The sequence below is a fragment of the Myotis myotis genome, unplaced genomic scaffold (assembly GCF_014108235.1).
Source record: "Myotis myotis isolate mMyoMyo1 unplaced genomic scaffold, mMyoMyo1.p scaffold_m19_p_10, whole genome shotgun sequence".
NCBI classification, from domain to species: Eukaryota; Metazoa; Chordata; class Mammalia; order Chiroptera; family Vespertilionidae; genus Myotis; species Myotis myotis.
Window position 1 is genome coordinate 76,463,227 of NW_023416314.1, and position 18,561 is coordinate 76,481,787.

The window sequence follows — 18,561 nt, forward strand, 5'->3', positions numbered from 1 at the left end:
GGGAGACCACATGGAAGGGGGCTTCTGGGGCTTGGCGACACCCTATATCCGTGCCGGGAGAATGGGCGCACTTCCGAGAACGCCACGAGGCACCCACGGGTGGAGAGGCGGCCAAGGAATCTCAGCGCCTACATCTTCTTTCATTTTCATTAACACGTGTAAATTTCAGGAACCATTTAACATGCAGCGACACCGGTGGAGCCCCACAGCCCTGCTGCAGGGTTCATTCCGGTGCGCAGGGGGGTCATTGCCCGGGGGGGGGGGGCACTAAATGTTTAAGAGATTTCAGCCTAGCATGCGCTCGCTCGAAAAATAAAATAAAATAAAATAAAATAAATGCCCGAAAATTCCAGCAGCAGCCCAAGATGGTGGCCGGCATTTCCTTCATCCTGTCGTCCTCGCCCGGGGGATCTGCGGGTTGTCTTCCTACCTTGGCCAAGTCCATCCTTGCGGGGGTCCCCAAAACCCACCCCACCCCTCCGGGCAATTTAACTGCTAGAAAAACACCCTTTATAGAAGGCAGCAAAACAGTGGTCTCTGTCCTGCTCATTTTAAAATTAAGAAGTGAAATAAATGACTGGAAATATTAGTGGCTTCTCTGTCTGGGACAAGACCACCGGAAGCTCCCTAACTGGTTCTGTTGGGGTGTGGACTCTCTTCACCTTCATCATCTGCGCTGGGACTGCATTCCCGAGCCTGAGGGGATGGCAGCGGCTAACAAAAATAACAATTATCAGTTAAGGAAATGGGTGTACTGACCTGATGGTTTTTTAACAAAAATCTACACATGTTCGTGGTTCTAGGAGAGTCCTCAATATTATCACAAATTTAAGATATATAAAAGAACACATAAAGTGTTTTATTATTAGATACCGTCTTTGTAGTGTTTTGTGTTGTTGTTGTTTTTAAACATAGGGACATTTTACCAAATCTTTACATTTTGCAAAGTTTTACACTACCTGCCCCAAATTAAGAAAACTGTTCATTTACTTCCCTGTGTCATCAAACCACTGTATCCCCAGTAAAGGCTCAAAGAAAAAGGACAAAAAAGACCCCTCCCCTTTGCAAGGGGGCACACACCAAGGCAAGACACCCCCTCTTTGGGGACCGATTCGTCCCGCGCTCCCTCCCCCCGCCGGGAATTAGGGTTACAAATCTCCGGGTGCAGGATGGCAATTACCCCCGGGCTCACGCCTCGGGAGCCGTGGGTGGCCCGAGCAGGGAGCACCCACCGCGTGTCGCCCTCCCGCGGCACCCACGCTCGCGTTTGCTCGGGGCACTCAGGAGCCTCGCAGCATCAGCCTGCGCACGAGGGCGGCCGGGCGGCTTTTTCATTCATAAAATTCCGACCCGGTGGCCGCCGGGGTGATTTATGAGGCTGCGCGCTATCACCAGGCGGCTCCTGTCCCGGGGACCTGGGGGTCCGAGCCCCGCGTGCACCCCTGGTCGGCCCGAGGCGGGTCAGCGACGGTCGGGGCAGCGGGGCATAAAGAGGTTCGGCCAAACGGGCTCCGGGTCCTTGAGGGAGCTCCCCCCACCCCCAGCCCGGGAGCCAGGCAGAGGAAACTGGAATTAGCATGAGCCAATGGGGGTGCGGCGCTGTTACTAGGCGGGGCCAGGCAGATCTCAACAAGGAACTCCGCTGATTTCCCCGCTCAGTGACGGGCGCAAAAGTGCAAGCCCGGCCAGTGAGCGTGAAGAGCCGTCCAGGAACCCGTGGGGGAGGCGCTGGAATTTGGGGCCAGGCGGGGAGCGCCTGCCGCCCAACCCCCCACCGGGGAGCTCAGATCTGCGTTCCCCAGAACTCCCGAGGGGGCCCCAAACCGGGGGCCCTTGCGGGCTGCTCCTTCTAGGAGAGCAGAGGATGCATTTGTCTTATTTTAACATTTTTTTTTTCTAAGAGAAAAGTAACTTTAAAAAACTTTACTGTTGTAGTTTAATTTTGCATTGCAAAAAACAAAAAAAACCCCAACCCACCACGAAGCAGGATCTGCGAATTCTGGGCTCATTTAAAGTGCTCCGCTCTCATTTCTTGGTGGCCATTTGTAGACAAAGGGCCGGCGGCCCAATCGGCGGGGGAACCACGTTGGTTCGAAAGGAAATCTAAAAGTAACTTAAATCACCTTCCGCTCTCCTCGGCCCCTGGCCCCCAACCCGGGTGGCCGCGGAGGGCGGAGAGCTGGCCTCCGGAGGGCGGGTTCCGCAGCCAGCGCGTTTGCCTCGGTCCCTGGCTGTGGGAACCTCCATTCACCGCGGGGGCAGGGAGCGCGTTCATTCAGGAACCGGCGCCCGGCGCCGACCTCGGGAAGCACCGCGGCTGCGCGCCGCTCCGCTCCGCCCGGGGCTCCGGGGAGGGGGTGCGGGGCCCAGTGGAGATCTCCCACGGGTGTCGACCTCCGGCACCCGCCTTTTCCCGAGAGGACCGGGGCGGCGGGAGGGGTGTACCCAGGTGGGGGCACCTGCCGCCGCATACCTGGCGGCGACTTGAAAGGACTTGGCTCCAGTTCCGCGAGTTTTTCATTGTTAAGCCCTTAAGTAGCCCTAGAAAAAACGCTTCCGAATGAGGGCTGCGGAGTTCCGGGGGTGCCCGGGCTCCCCTTCCCCCAGGCTGTTGGCTTTGGGGGCACGCATGGCGGCCCACGTGCTGCGGTAGCTCCGCCGGGGCCGCGCAGTGCGGACCCGGGCGCCCCGAAGCTGCGGCCTCTGCCCCAGGCGCTTACCTGGGACAGTCACAAGCTGGCACCGGGGCAGCCGCCCGCCCCCTGACTTGCGTTTCTATCCCTGATCAATGAGTTTCAGTCGCACACAGACTAACCCGTCCTCCGACCCCCAGTCGTAGGAATGGCAGGGTGCGGGATCCGGACACCCCTTCCCCGCTCTGAAGGTCTCCGGCGAGGTGTGCGTGGACGTGAAAAGCAAACCCCAAGGTGTGGGAGGAGGCTGGCTCCCCGCCTCTGGGGTCCCCAGGGAGAAGGTGCGCTTTTGGAGGTGAGAGGAGATTCTAGCTCCTTGATCTTTGCCCCTCAAAACGCATCGCCTGGTACCCGAGCAACATGAAACCCCAAGTCCACTGGGCATTTCCCGGCCTCTTGGCTCAGGCCCTGGCCGGCCGCTGACCACGTGTCGTGTCGTGGGCGCCCAGACCGAGATGCGAACCACCGCCAACTACGGCAGATCCGGCGGGGGGTGGGGGTAATGACCCAGGAAGCCGTGTCCTCGCCCACCCACCGGGGCTGAGCAGACCCCGCCTCGGACCAAGGCGCAGGGAACCGCTTCGGAGACTCGCGGGGGCGGGGGAAAGGTGCGGGACCGGACCTTCCGCAGGACGACCGGTTCTAAACCTCCTCGACGCCTGCGGCGAGCCCACCCCTCCCACGAAGGACTGGAGGCCCCTGCCCTCGCCTCTAGGACTTGTCGCTTGGCCCCCATCCTCGCTTTTTATGGGAGACTGCGGGGAGGACCCCGGATCCTTTGCCTTCCGGTCAGCTTTGTTCTGCCCTTGGAGAGTTTCCTTCCTCCGCCATGGCCCTGGGGGTGGGTGGGTGGCGGGGATCCTCTGGGTTCTGGGGCTCTGGACACTTGCCAGATCGGGCGGTGGAGGGGCTTTTTAGGTGAGCGAAGAGGGGTCCCACACCTAGCGCCCTGCACCCCTCCCTCCCTGTGGTTCCCCCGGCCTAACGCTGTCGGGCCTGGTGGCAGGACACAGGTTTGGACCCACCGGGGAGTTCTGGGCGCGTGGGGTTTGAGGGGTTGAATGGGCTGCTGTCTGTCCCTAAGCCTCGCCGCCCGCCCGGTGCTCTTTTGGGGCTCGACCTGCCCTGGCGGGCCTGGGTGACCGGGCCTGGCGCGGGGGTGCGGCTGGGCTGGGAAGGCGGGAGCGCACGCTGCAGGCACCCGGGCCTTGGCTCGGAGCAGCGCGGGCTGCGCCCCGCATTCCACGCATTCCCGCGCGGCCTCGGTTCTGCCGCCACGTGGTTGCTCCGCGCGCCGCCGCTACCGTAAGGCTTGGAGAAGGCGCGCACTCGGGGCGCCGGAGCGCGACGGACCTCCCAGCAGGCAGGGCGGCCGCAGGGCCCAGCCAGCCGAGGTGCCCGCCGGCCCTCTCCCAGAGTAGAGACCGGGGCGGCTTTCTTACGTAATGAGGAGAGTAGTACCGCTGATGCCATGACATGTCTCTTTGTCAAGACAGGCGGGAAGGGTGCTCAGGCCCCACTGCTGCCCGGAAGAGGGTGACTGTCCATCTGGAGAACGTGACCGAACCGGACCCGTGACCATAATGACTTCCCAGCTGTGACAGGGCAGGAGAGGAGCTGCAGCTGTCCGATCGTTTCTTTCTCGTTTCTTTACTAATCAAGAGCAATCCGTGTCTCGGTCCAACGGTTGCCGGGAGCCGGTCCATGCTTGCTGTTTCAAGGGACCCGGCATATATGGCATACTGTTCTTAATATGTTTGCTCACTTTCTTGGCACTATGTGTTTTAACCAAGGTCTCCTCTCTGAGAAAGGTTGTTTCCCCAGGTAGGGATTTTCCCCTGAAGTTAGGGAGGGAATAAAACCCCTCAACTAAGTGCCAGGCGGGTAATTAATCACTTTAACTACGAACAATCATGCTTAAGCTACATAATCTTTACTCCCTGGAATGGAGATAAGAAACACCCTAACCTTTGGAATAGAGATTGATAGGATTGGAATCAACTGGTATAAATACAGATGTAACAAGACAACAGGAACAGAACCTAGACACACAGAACCTAGACACAGAACCTACACAGAACCTAGAGACAGAAGAACTTCGCTGGAGAGACCATGGCAAAAGATCCTGGACAGAAACTGGCCACAGAACCTAGAGACAGAACCTAGCGAGAGAACATGGCAAAAGATCCTGGACAGAAACTGGACACAGAACCTAGCAAGAGAACCTGGCTGAAGATCCTAGAGACAAACCTGGCTACAGAACCTGGATAGAACATGGCAAGAGAACCTGACTAGAACCTGGTGAGTGAACCTGGCTGGAGAACCTACAGAACATGCAGAACCTGGCAATAGAACCAGGCAAGAGAACCCAACCATGCTGATCAACTGAACGCTGTCTCCATGTCATTCCTTCTTCGCCGACTCCGTCCACACCTTTGGGGACCCCTGGACCGGCTGGGGTTGGACCCCCGCAAATGGTGTGCTTGGGGTGCGGAATGCATGGGGGTGCTTAGCGCAAAGGAAAATACCTGCTAGCCACCATAACTGAAAAAAAGTCCTGCAGGTTCCTTCCTCAGAGGGTGCTCTGAGCACCTGGCCTTAACTAGCAGGATGCCTGCGCTGTGCCTCCCCGGGCCCAGCCTGACCCCCCAGGCTTGGCTGGGTGACCGGCGTTCTGAATGCCCTCCTGACACTGCCACCTCTCGGAATCCTGGCTCGGACAGAGTGCTGGCCGCCCTCCCGTGGAGACAGGCATGGGGATGTGGACAGAAAAGGCTGCCAACCAGCCCATCGTGGTGACAGCCCTCCCGCCTGCCCCAGTGGTGTAAGGGAGCTGGCCCCTTTGCTCTGAACTCCTGCAGGTTTGGAGAAAAAGCCTTTACTCATGTCGCCGTCCTCAGTTCCTCATTTCTCCTGCCAGGTGATCCTCCCTCCGCCAGGAAGCCCGTCACTGTCAACACTTAATCTTCAGAACTTAATCTCCATGGGTGAGGGAACTGAGGCACAGTCACCTGGTCCAGAGTCACGGCCTTGGCAGCCGTGATGAGCTGACTGTCAGACCCGCATCCTGATGGTTGGGCTGTGCCTCCCTCTGTGTCATGGCTCCTTCCAAGCTGATCAGGATAATCACCTCCCTTTTCAAGAACTCGTAAAAGCAAGCCACTGCCTCCAGCTGCCAGGGGGCTTGCAGCCACACTTGGGAGACTGCACAAGAGCGTCACACACAGGTCCACCTCTGCCGCAGAGTGCAGCCTTGGGCAGAGCTCTGGCCCCATCTGTAAAAGGGGTGTGACTGTGCTCATCCTGAGGCCGAGGAGAAGAGTAATTAAGGTAATAGGTGTGAAGCCTTAGCCTGTGTCTGACACAAGAAAAAGGTCTAATTTTGACTCACTCACATCGGACAGCTATTGCTGTATTGGCTGTTGTCATTCCTTTATTTGACCGTCCAAGGGAAAAGGTCAGTGCTCCTGACTAGTTAGGTATTGCATGTGTTAAGAACTCTTGTGGCGCACCAGCGTGCCGTGGCACACCGGTTGAAAATGGCTGCCCCAGAGGTAGGGAGAGGGAGAAAGATTAATGGCATCTAATGGGCGATTCAATCCTTATATGTGCTAAGGACTTGGTTTGTTGGGTATTTAGGGGCAGACGGACAGGGCCCAGACGCGACTGCGTTATGGTCTCTGTCCTCTCGGGGGTTTCCCACTGGAGAGCTGGGAAGTCATGCATGGGGGAAATTTTTTTTTCAAATGATGGTTCCTGGCCAAATCGGCAGGTGCCTTCTGCAGGTCCCCGTCTTGCTCACTGCTTTGCAGAAGCAGAAGTCGTGAGCAGGACGGCCGCCAGCAGAATTCCGAGGAGGCGCACAGAGAAGCCTTCACCCGAGAATGAGGAGGGGTAGAAACTGACAGGTACGGGCGGAGGCGGCGAGGAGGTGGACAGCCTAACGAGCAGCGGCTTCGAAGCATTTTTAGGGTTTGAAGTACGAAGCACTGGGGAGGGTGGGCTCTGGAACTGCAGACTGGACTCCCAGCTCAGCACCTGCTCTGCGTGTGGCCGACCGCTCTCCAGCCTCAGCCTCCTCGCCTGTCAGGTGGAGACGACGATACTGACCTCACGGGTCTTCACGGAGATGAAACGGCTTGGCGAAGGTTAAGTCCCGCACAGAGGAAGTCCTGCGTGTTAGCAAAGAGCCGGCATCGATCCCACACTCTGAAACTGTGACTTCATTAAGTCACAACCAACGTATCTCTCCATATTTTTTTTAAACAAATAAAAAGCTTACATCACTGCCAATGAGATCGACACAGACAAGCAGGGCTGTTGTGCCCGGTTTCTGTACTTCCAGCCAGAGGAGAGATCCCCAAGGGTTTCCTTTCGAGCCTGGTCCTGGGGGAGTGGAGTGGACTGTTGCCTCTGTGCTTCTTGAACGATAGGTCTCAGAGTCCCTTTTGTCGCTTCCCAGGTCAATTTACCGCTGCAAGAAGGAAGCCACAGGGTCACAGAGGGCAGAGAGCAGGGTGGGGAGCCACGGGAAGCAGCTGAGAGCGGCTCTTGGGGAGATGAACCTGGGCTCTTCCAGAGGGTGGCCTCCTCCCGGCCTCGCCCACCCCTTCTCCTGCCCTTTGGTTCCTGGCTGATTAGGCCAAGCTCAGAATCCACCCACCAACGAATTCCCAGGCAAGTTTCAGGGTAATAGAGGCTGTTTGGAAAGAGGAGATGAAAGATAAGGACGGTGGTGAGGAAGGTAAGAATGCCAGGCAGGGGCGGAGGGGGAGGTTGGCGGAGAAGGGGGGGTGAGGTGTGGAGGGGGAGGGGTCAAAAGGCCAGGAGGCCTACAGGCGAGGCAGGAGGAGCAAAGAAAGTTAGGAGCCCACCCCGGGTAGCAGTCCCTCCTGGTCCACCCAGGCTGCTCAGGGCAGAGACTAGCAGAGATGCTGATGGGGGCGATCATGTGACCCTGCTTTCGGAGACCTCCGACCTGCACGGCATCTTCACAGATGGTACCTGACTCACCTTCCCAGCGGCCCGAGGACAGCCGTCGGGTTCCCATTTCACAGATGGGGAAATGGAGGCCCACAGAGCTGGGATGCCTTCTGGCTGTCTCAGTCTAAAGCCCAGGGGGAAAGGGCAGATTACAAAGCACCTGGAAACTGCAGGGTTCACCTTCAAAAAACACACAAAAAACCCCAGCTGTATTGGGATATAATTTATACGCTATAAACTTCACACATTGACAGTGTACAAGGCAGTGGTTTTAGTATAAAGCGGTGCCACCACCACTGCTATCAATTTTAGAACATGTTCATCATTCCCCAAAGAAACCTGCCCCCACTGGCAGCCTGTCTCTGTGGACTTACCTGCTTTGGACACTTGATTTAAAGGGACGCCTACCACCTGGGCCTTTTGTGACTGGCTTCTGCACTTTGCAGCATGTTTTCACAGTTCCTCCCTGTTCTGTAGCGCGCATCAGCATTTCATTCCTTTTCCTGGCCGAGTAATATTCCACTGTGCCCATGGACCACATTTTATGTATCCAACCACCAGTCGATGGACATGCGGGTCGTACCCACGTTCTGGCTGCTAGAATAATGGTAGTTTTTGCATGGCACCTTCCATTTCTCTTGCAAAGTGGGGTTCGGCTTTAGGGGGTGCTCCAGCCGAGGGAGAACCTTGTGGGGTTTGCTCTCTGGGACCCAGGAGACCAGGACAGACGGACACTTTCAATGAGGACATCTCAGCCACTTCACTCCCCCTGCCCTGCCCTTCTCTTCCTCCTCCTCATCTTTTTCCCTTTGATCTTTTCTCTCATTCCTTCCACAGGGAGGTCTAATGTCTGGAACCACAGACAATTATGCATACGAAATGTTTGTTTGTTTGTTTTCTGTGAGTTGAGAAACTCGACAGGATGGACACATTGTCCTGATTAGCTCGTGTGGGTCAGTGTGCTGTGACAATGGGGGGGAGTGGTGGTTCCCGGGGACATGGGCACAGGCATGGGGGGGGGGGGGCGGGGCAGTGGTGGTGCGTCAGCTCTGACTTTACTGAGTACACCTGCACCTTCAGCGTCCCAGCAACCCAGGGCTCTGACCTGTAACAAGAGAAAGTCATCCCTATCTCCTGATTTCTTCCTCTCTCCCCGTCTCCGGTCTGGGCCTGCAGAGCCCCCAGCGGCCGACTCACCGGGAGCGGAGGGCTCCTTAAGGCGTAGGGCAGTGATGGCGAACCTTTTGAGCTCGGCGTGTCAGCATTTTGAAAAACCCTAACTTAACTCTGGTGCCGTGTCACATATAGAAATTTTTTTTGATATTTGCAACCATAGTAAAACAAATATTTATATTTTTGATATTTATTTTATATATTTAAATGCCATTTAACAAAGAAAAATCAACCAAAAAAATGAGTTCGCGTGTCACCTCTGACACGCGTGTCATAGGTTCGCCATCACTGGCATAGGGCCTTGGGGGGGGGGGGGGCCTGTGGCCCTCGGATGCGTCTCCTCTGTCCCAGCCACGAGAAGCCCAGAGCTAGAACCAGAGCATCAGAAAACCAAAGAAGCTCGCACTCCTTAGTCGGTTTGGGAGCTCAATCCCCGCCCCACCTCCAGGGTCCCTCACCGGCTCAGTCTTCTCTTCAGTCAAGGGCACTGGGTCCCCTCACCGCCACCCTGGCCTTCCCAGAGCTCAGGGGAGGGAGATGCCAGGGAAGACGTCTCTTTGGGAGTCTGTGGAGTTAAGAGAACGTGCCGGAGTCCTGTTGTGGAGCTGGGATGCGAGGGGAAGGGGGTCTGTCTGCAAAGGCAGCTCTTTGGAAACCGTGAGGACACACATTATGCCGACCCTCCAGCTCCTCCAACGTGCGTCAGACCCGAGGGGGCCTTGGGAGAAGGAGGCTGGGCACTTGTCAGTTCTGTGGGCCATGAGATTCTGGTCGCCGGGCACAAAAGCTCCTCCAAAGAACACGAGCAGGAGAACTGCAGGGAGACTGCCGGGCAACTTTGCGAAATCGGAAAAATGAGGGTGCTCGCCCGCCCGGTGGAGTGCGCTGGCCCCTCCCCGGCCCTGATTAAGGGGAATTGGTGTTTGTGGGGGCGCTGGGTAAGAGGCCTCTGATTGGGAGACAATTTTGTGGCTTTGGCCTGTAATTTGGACCCGGGGATCGGGCACAGTTAATGTGATAAACTTAAAAACCTCTGCTTGCGACCAGATGCTGAGGCCGGCCCCCAAGGCAGCCACCAAAGCTGGTACTGCACACGCTCTACTCCTGAGGAAGACTGCGGGGAAGGCTGCGTCTCCCAGGCTGGCTCTGGGAACTGGGAAATACAGACCTTCGCCCTGTCTGCCGTCTATTCCAAATGCACACGGCTGGCTAGAGGGTCATTTTTGCTAGACATCAGTGTCTGAGCCTGTCCGTGTCCCAGACTGTGAGCTCTGGGGGGGGGGGGGGGGGGGGCAGGAGGGCAAGCACCCTTTATCCTACCTTGGGGCCTGGCACACAGTAGGGCTTCCGCACAGACATGTTGGGTTAAGGAACGAAGGAATGAAAGGGACGAAGGTTTAAAAGACATGTTTTTGGCTTGAAGAGCCTTCGGGCCACTCCAGGTCAGAGGTTTGTTGCAGAAGGGTCTTTTTGGCTAGCGACCACTTTGTTATATTTCTCTTGCTTCCTAAATCACCAAGCTAGACTCACTGTGTGTGCGTGTGTGTGTGTGTGTGTGTGTGTGTGTGTGTGTGTTGGGAAAATTGGGAGGATGGGTGGGTTAGATGCTTGGATGGGTGCCGGAGGGATGGGAGGAAGAATCAGTATGCACAGCCGTGGGTCCCACCCTCGCTGTGTGCTGGAGCGTCCCCCGGCCTGCCTTCACCACTGTTGTCCTTGCGCACATAGGACATCCTTTGGCGTCTATATCGCCTTCAATGCTCTGGCTTTATTTCTCTTTCTTTGGTTCAACCTTTCCTCCCTCCCTGTGACCAAAGTGGGGCGAATCCCTGCTCCCTTTCATTTGCTGGGAGAAGACTGGACATTTTCAAACAGGAATGCTTACTAGGAACCTGCCGGCCAATGAACCGGCAGAACGTGGGACGGAATAAGACGGGGATGAGTTTACCCAACGCATATTCTGACCCTAAGGAGCTAAGAGCTAAGCAGGGCCAGCTGGTGGAGCTGCCGCCACCAGCGGGGCCCGCCCCCCCCCCCCCCCAAAGGTCACAGACACCCAACGTCCAGCCCCAGCTGCCTTCCGGACTGGCCGCAGCGGGCCCTGTGATTTCAGATACCATCTCTGGGCGGGATGACAAAGCAGCCAGTTAGTTTTCTCAATGAAACAGGGACTCCCTGAGCCACGGCCACCGAGGAAGTGGGACTCGAGTGGCGGGGGGTGGGGGGAGGAGGGGGGAGGGGGAGAGAAGAGTCATGGGGCTCCATGACTTCAACAGGAAGTCCCAATAGCCTGTGTTTCTAACCGGCAGGCTAGAGGGACTGCCTTCCAGGGATTCTCGCCGAATACAGCTGCTTGGGTGACTTTTCCGAGGCTGTGGGACACGCAGGTCGGCCCAGCTTTCACTTTCACCAATAGCAGCTTCACGCGGAGTATTTCTCTTCATCTCAGTCTGGTTCCCCGTCGCCTGGCGCTCTGTGAGATGTTCCTAAAGTTATCATGAAAGAAGATCCCGAGGTCAAATGACCTGGGTCCATACGACGCACGTGGGAGAGTCCTAGGGCACGTTTGCAAAGGCACTGAGAAGTCCTGCAGGATGGAAACGTGCTGGCTTGCGAACAGAACACGTTTGAGGTCACATCTATTGGCAGCTGTGGTCAGGGTTCCAGCAGTAAGGCTGCTTGGGACACACTGCCTCAGAACGTATTTTAAGAGTCTATTAAAAAGTATAAATAGTTGTCTTTTTCCCCCTCAGTAAAATGAAACGGCTGCTAGAAAACTTGCCACACAGAACCAGATTGTGGCAGCCCCTCCAGCCATGTGGGAAAGTACTGTTTTTTTACACCCCCGCCCCCTTCCAGGGTCTTATTTTGTTTCTTTCAGCTGGATTGGGCGGGGCAGGGGGCGGGGAGGGAACGATGACGCATTACTCTTATGATTTAGTGTTTCTTTCTTTAATTGCTAGTGGAGAAGCTTTGCATTTTTCCATCTGATGATTTGTTACCCAAATTTTCTGGTGTATAAACTGTATTTCCTTCTTCCTCTCTGATCACGTAGGAAATTGAAACTGGAGGCGGATCTTGTATATTTTATAGCAATACTTCATCTACATGGAGAGGTGGCTTTCGTTTGCATCTATTCCACATTTGCCCATTGCTGTTGCTCGTTTTGTATTTTATTACACATGTGATAGGTTTAATTTTCTTTTTTCTTTTTTTTTTTCACATCCTCGAACTCCTCCGTCTGGTCTCCAAAGAGATGTTTCCATTTCTTTAGTCAGAATTTGTTTTCTTCCCACAGATGGGGAAAATGTTATTCTATTTTCTCCTAGCTTGTTAAAATAAATCTGAAAAAAAAAGTGTGTTTTCTCCTCAGATACGTAATTCACGTTTATCATGGGAAATAAAAATGAGCAAAAACAAGAACAACCCAACCCTGTAACATCCTACCAGCTGGGAATGGTCACATTGTTTTGTCGGTCTTTCCAGACTTTTCTCGGCATTTACATACAAGTATAGAAGTATTTTTAATTTTACGTTTTAAAGTGTGGACATCCACGCACTCGTGGGCAGGCGTGCACTGCTGGATGAACGCCAGGCGTGGCTGCATTGTGCCACTTTCCCCCTGGGCTTGGGTGCCTGGCCTGTGTCTCTGGTTGGAGCTCACCGATACAATTTTCCTCTTCTTTCCGGGGGGACTCAAAAGTCTACATGCATCCTCCTTCCACTGCGCACCCCTTCCATATGCTTTATACTAGTTTTCTGAATGGAGGAGTGATTATTCCCAGAAGGACCGACGTTCCCACAGTGTGGACAGGCGTATGCGGGAGGTTAACGGCATGATGGCCCGCCGTCCAGCTGTTCTAAAGGGACCGCAGGAACGGGGCCCATCCTCCTTACGGAGGGCAGGCGAGTCCCTGGGTGGGGAAGGGCTTCCGGTTAATTCCGTGGTTTTAGCAAAGTGATGACATGCTCCGGCGCCAGGGGAGGCTCAGGTTTGCACCAGGGGCTGGACCCAGTAGGCTACATTTTGAGAGTGGGAGAGACCCGTGCCCTGGGCCCTCACAGCACCCTCTGAGGGGTGGCACTGAACGCCAGGGTGGGGGACGGAGGAGGGGAGTTGGCGGTGGGACTCGTGGCAAAGGTCCCGGGGCCATCCCTGGCATGGCAGGAGGGAGCTCCACTTTCGCGTGACCCGTGGGGACAGCTCGCTGGTGACCCAGGGAGACCGAAGACAGGTGGCCTCCCTCCCATCCCAGGATTGTGCAAACCTCCCCGCGCCTCTCTCTGGCGCGACAGGAATGATGCTTGCCGACATTTCCCCAGATCACCCTCGAATCTCGTCTTTGTGCCGCCGATGCCCATCCAGGTCAGGGCTGTGGGTGCCAGTTGGACGCTGCTCACTCCCGGGTGGGTCTGTCCAGCCAGTCCCCACACTCATTTGCGGGGCCGCTGGGCGGCATCTGCCTGGCCACTAGCTCACGTCCAGACTTTATATTTCCGAAACACCCCAAAGGCGTCCTCGACTCCTGACTTCCTCCCTGCCTCCCCTCACCCCCTCCTCACCTGCGGGCCCCCCATCTCGGCTGGTGGAAGCCCATTTCTCCGGTTCAAGCCCCGAACCTTGCAGCCATCCTTCACTGGCATGGTCCCCTCAAGCCCAGGTCCAAGATCAGCAGGTCCTCCCAGCGAGACCTTCCAAGTACGTCTGGACCCTCCCACTGCTCAGCACCTGGGCCTTTCTGTCTTTCTGATCCCATGCAGGGTGGCCTCACCCTCAGGACTTCATCGTCGTCTCCCAGAGGCCACACCTCCTGACACCATCACCGTGGGGACTAGGTTCCCACACAGGAATTTGGGAGGACACGCACATCCAGTCCATAGGCTCTGGTCTCACCCATCTCATTGCCACAAATGGGGTTTTTCTCACCCCACCCCCACATGTTTGGGTTAAGGGGGTGGAGAGACGGGAGATGGGCCCCGGGGTAATTAGAAGGGTCAACAGCATGAGGTCTCCCATCCGAGGCCCCTGCACCCGTGGGAGTGCGGTTCTGGGGAACGGCTTCTGCAGACGCGACCGATGAACCCCAGCGGCGCGTTGTGGAAGCTGCCCTTCAGGAAGGGGCTGCCTGCCGTCTGCGAGCGGGGAGATGCGGCCTCCCCCAGCGCGGGGAAAATCATGGCTCAGGAATTGAAAATTATGTGGTGAACAGCAATTTAGAAGGCTCCTCGCTGAGCAAGTTTTAAAACAGAAAAACATCAAAACAGAGGAAAAGAAAAAACAGCTTGTAAAGTCTGTTATAAAAACTCCATGGAAGCGGTTGCTTTCAAATACTGCCATTGTTTCTGACTTAATTTAGTAAAATATTTATGAAGTCAATTATTTCTCCCCTCCCCCGTCTTGATTTTGCACTTAATAAAAACATCTAAACAACCTCTCAAACCCCCAAATCAAGGCTTTTATCTTCGCAGGGCCAATTCCACCTGCCAATTTGCAGAGGGGCTGGGTTTGGTCAGCAGACTGACCGCAGCATCCCGCCTTGGCAGCCAGGCCTGCCGGGCCCTCACCCTACCCTCGGGGGGCCAGAGACGCCTGCGGTGTTCGATTGGTTGAGGGGTGTGTGGTGGAGAGGAGAGCATGGACGTTCCAAGCTTCCTTTTTGTCTTAACGGCTTTTACAGTTTTGCAGATTTCAAAGGTAGGTCCGTCCTTGGGACCCTTTCCTTCCGGCCTGAGACCTCAGAGGGCAGGGTGGGGGTGTCTGCTGCCTCTCCTGCCCCACTCAGGGGCCCTCCTGATGCTCCCGGCCCCTCTCCTGTCCATTCCGTGCCCTGGGCCACAGTTCCCGGCAACCTGCGTCAGGTGCTCACCCGAGAGGTACTTCCTGCACCTTCCTGGGCTGGACGGGGTGGTACCGGCTTCCTTTGCTCCACCTGGAGCAGTGGTTCTCAACCTGCTGGCCCTTTAAATACAGTTCCTCATGTTGTGGGGACCCCAACCATAAAATTATTTTTCGTTGCTACTTCATAACTGTAATGTTGTTACTGTTATGAATCATAATATAAATATCTGATATGCAGGATGGTCTTTGGCGACCCCTGTGAAAGGACCGTTCGACCACCAAAGGGGTCGCGACCCACAGGTTGAGAACCGCTGGCCTGGAGCTTCCAGCCGGTGGGACCTGGACTCCTACAAAACTATCGCAAAACAATGGAAAATGATCAGGAGACAGAGAAGAGGACGGTCCGGTTTGGGGGCGTGGGGATGTCCCCTCAAGCGCAGCTGGAACCTACAGGAGGGTAAGAGTCCCCAGGAGGAAGGTGGAGGTGAGTTCAAGGAGAGGGCGGCCAGCAAGATACCTCACAGGGACCAGAGTCACCCTGAATCTCAGGTCACGCGGCCTGATACATTGATCACATCGGCTCCCTGGGTTGTTTCAATATCTGCTAAGTGAGGAGTGGCCCTGGCAGCGTGGGGCGGGGACCCTCAGGCAGCATCCCTGTCACCCACGTGCCCGGAGAGAGAATTCACGGCTCCTGGACATGAACAGATGGCTCGGCTGATTGGACAGGAGCCTGGGAGGAACGAGCTTGGACCAGCGGCGAGTTTGCCTGGAGAAGAGGTGCTGGACCTGCAGGAGAGCAGACAGCGTGTGGGTCTTCGATGCCACCAGACGGCCTGTCCCACAGGCAGGCTCTCCGCGACCGGGTGGGTGGGGCAGCCGGTCCTGGGGGGCAGCCAGTCTTCCTCCAGACACCCCACTCCTCATGGGGTGCCCAGCCTTTCAGCAGCAGGTCCACGAGGGACCTTGTCTAGGGCCCTCTTGTGGGGGCACCAGCCCACCACCTAGTGATAAGTGATCACCTCCAACCCCTTCTGCTCTGGGAGGACACTGTCCAGTGCTCTGCGTCCATCACAGGGCAGACGGAAGCTGCCCCAGGACACTGCCACACGCCTGGACCAAGAACTCGGCTTACAGCTGGGAGACACGGCACCCAGTGGGAACCTGAGCTCTGTCCCACCCCCGTCAGCAGGAGCAGCCAGCCTTAGGGAATGCGGGCGCTGCCTCTCAGAGACTCAGCTAAGGGGGGGCACCCAGCAGAATTGGGGGCCCGCCTGGCTTCCATTCACCCTGTGTGGCGAATGCATCCAAACAATGGCCATTCTCTGGGGCCGTGTCCCCAAAGGTAGGAAGTCATGGAGTCAAGAGCAAAGGCCGGAAGCGGGAGTGACACTGTCGCCCTCACTCACCTGCGTGCCTCTTGGCAGGTGCATGCTGCCCAGCCTCGCACATCCTGCCTCGGGCTTCTCTGAGGACCCCTGTGGGCACGCGCTTGGCACTCACATCCCACGATCTGGCAGCGCTAGGACGTCAACATCTGGGGCTGGCTCTGCCCGGGGAGGGTGGCCGGGACAGATACGGTGGCACTGACCCGCCCCCTCTCCAGAGGAAGGTTCTGGAGTGCAGGCCACAGGCTCCCGCAGCACCTTGGAGCCGCGGATCCGATCCCACATCCCTGTGGCTCCCCTCCTGTCGTGTCCTGCTCACCGGCCCCGAGGCCACTCTCCTCCATGGGGACTCGCGCCTAAGCACTCGCTTCTGCGTCCACGTTCCGAGGACCCCGAGCTCAAAGGGATGGCGCGTGCTCTGGGCCCCGGGAGCTGAGGCCAGTCCTCTGACGCCATTTCTTGTTCTCATGGTGCATGAGGCAGCATCACAGGGCGGGTGGGGGGCGGGACAGCAATGAACCCGGCACAGCCCCACCCCCGCCCCGTGGACACCGCGTCCTCGAGCGGGAGACAGTGTGTCCCGAGTGAAATGGCGCTAGGTGAGAGGTGGAGAGGGACGGGGGGCAGAGGGACAGGACAGCAGGGGCATCTGTGTGGAGCTCTGAGTGCGACAGAGGAGGGAATCGAGTGATCGTCGGGGGTGACGTGACCCGGGCCGAAGGGACAGCCCGAGGCCACACGAGGGAGGTGAGCGTTACTTTCATTCCAGCCCATTCAGTGGTTAGAAATAAAAATTATTCAATTTCACATAATACCCCTGAGAAAATGGCTTAGCGGATTACCCAGCAGCCTCACGTCCGTCCTCCAGTGCCCGGGAGCGGCAGACCACACAGGATCCTCCGTCCGTTTTCCTTGCCCGGGGGGGCACACGATCCAGGCAAAACACCCACCCGGGTCTCCAAGATGGCAGATCAAAAGGCAACACAACACTGCCTGCATCCCTAACCCCGTTATTAGAGACCCAGTCAGCTGCCATCCGTCAAGTCCGTCTACTTCATTATCACAGGAGAGAATAATAGAAGATGATGCACCAGCCCTCTCCTGGGCTGCTCACTAAGAAAGACCACTGTGATGTGGGCAATCCGAGCCAGGCGTGGTGGGTACCACGGTCGCCCCCAAATGACACGGGTGATGGCGGAGACATGGACAGGAGTCCGGAGCAGACGGCAAAGCTCTGCTTTCCCTCCCTGGGGATGGGGTAGCTCTGGAGTGTGTTCGGGCGGATGAGCACTGGGCTGAGGCCGCAGTGGCCCGTAGACGTCAGAGCCTGTACGTGGGCCGGGAAGCAGGTGTCGGGGACAGAGGGACCTCCCAGGAACCGCCGTTGCTGCAAGGGACAAAGTTCAGACGGAGCCCCAGCGTTTGATTGCGGAAAGGCAGGCGGCCCGTTGGATCCCGTAATAACACTCTGTGCTTGCGGTCTGGTCTGTTTTCACCCGAGGATCTCAGAATGTTTTCAGGCGTTAATTAAACTTCAAAAACGGGCTGACGCAGTGGGTATAATTAGACCCATTTCTTAGCTGGGTCATCTGAGGCCCATTAAGATGAGCCGGCGCACTTCGTTACAGCCTGCCATTCGGGCTTTTCTGTTTCCAGCCCCTGCGTGCCCGGTTTGTTTCAGTGTCTCCAAATCAGAGAGGGGCACAGACATTTAAACAAATCGACTCAGAAGCCGGTTACTGAAGGAATTCTCGGGCAAACCCTCAGCGGGTCTCCGTGACCACGGTGCTATCTCGTTCTCTCGTCACAATGAACCGAGGTATATTTTTTTTACATGCCTTTAGGAAAAGTCGTGTGGAAATATCCCAAAGCAGGAGGTGGGTCCCAAGAAGCCCCGTTCCCATGGCCCCACACGGACCCCCCTCCTCACCCCCTGGCACCCGGGAGCCCCAGGTACGCTGCTCGGTTCCCGTCATGCTGCCAGGAGGCTATAAAATGTCGCTTCATCTTAAGTTACATAAGCATCCAGCACATAAGAAGTCTGTTATTACAAAGGCAGACACACTGGGGAAAAAAATGGAAAAAAGGTCTCGTTTCTTCTGAATATCCGCACCAAACACTTTTGATGTCTTGTAAGGGACGGCTAAATCCTACGAGGGAGAAAAATGCACAAAAGTCCTTTTAAAAAGGCAACCTGGCTGTCGCCGATGTTGGGTCTGGCGAGAAGTCCATTGTCCGCGGGGCGAGGGCCGGGCAGTCCTAATCCATCCTATGGCATTTGCATTTCCCTTCTGCCCGACAGGCAGCTTATGCAAAGCAGCTCTCAGGATTCTCAGGGCGTGGGGGCCGGAGAACCCTGCACTCTCGCTCACTTCAAAACCGCGCCCGCGACAATGGAGAGCGCTGGGGTGGTGGACGCGCCGTGCGCTGGACGCTTCCTCCCCCTTCTTTGGGAAAACAAACGGGCAGTTTCTCTGACAGTGAG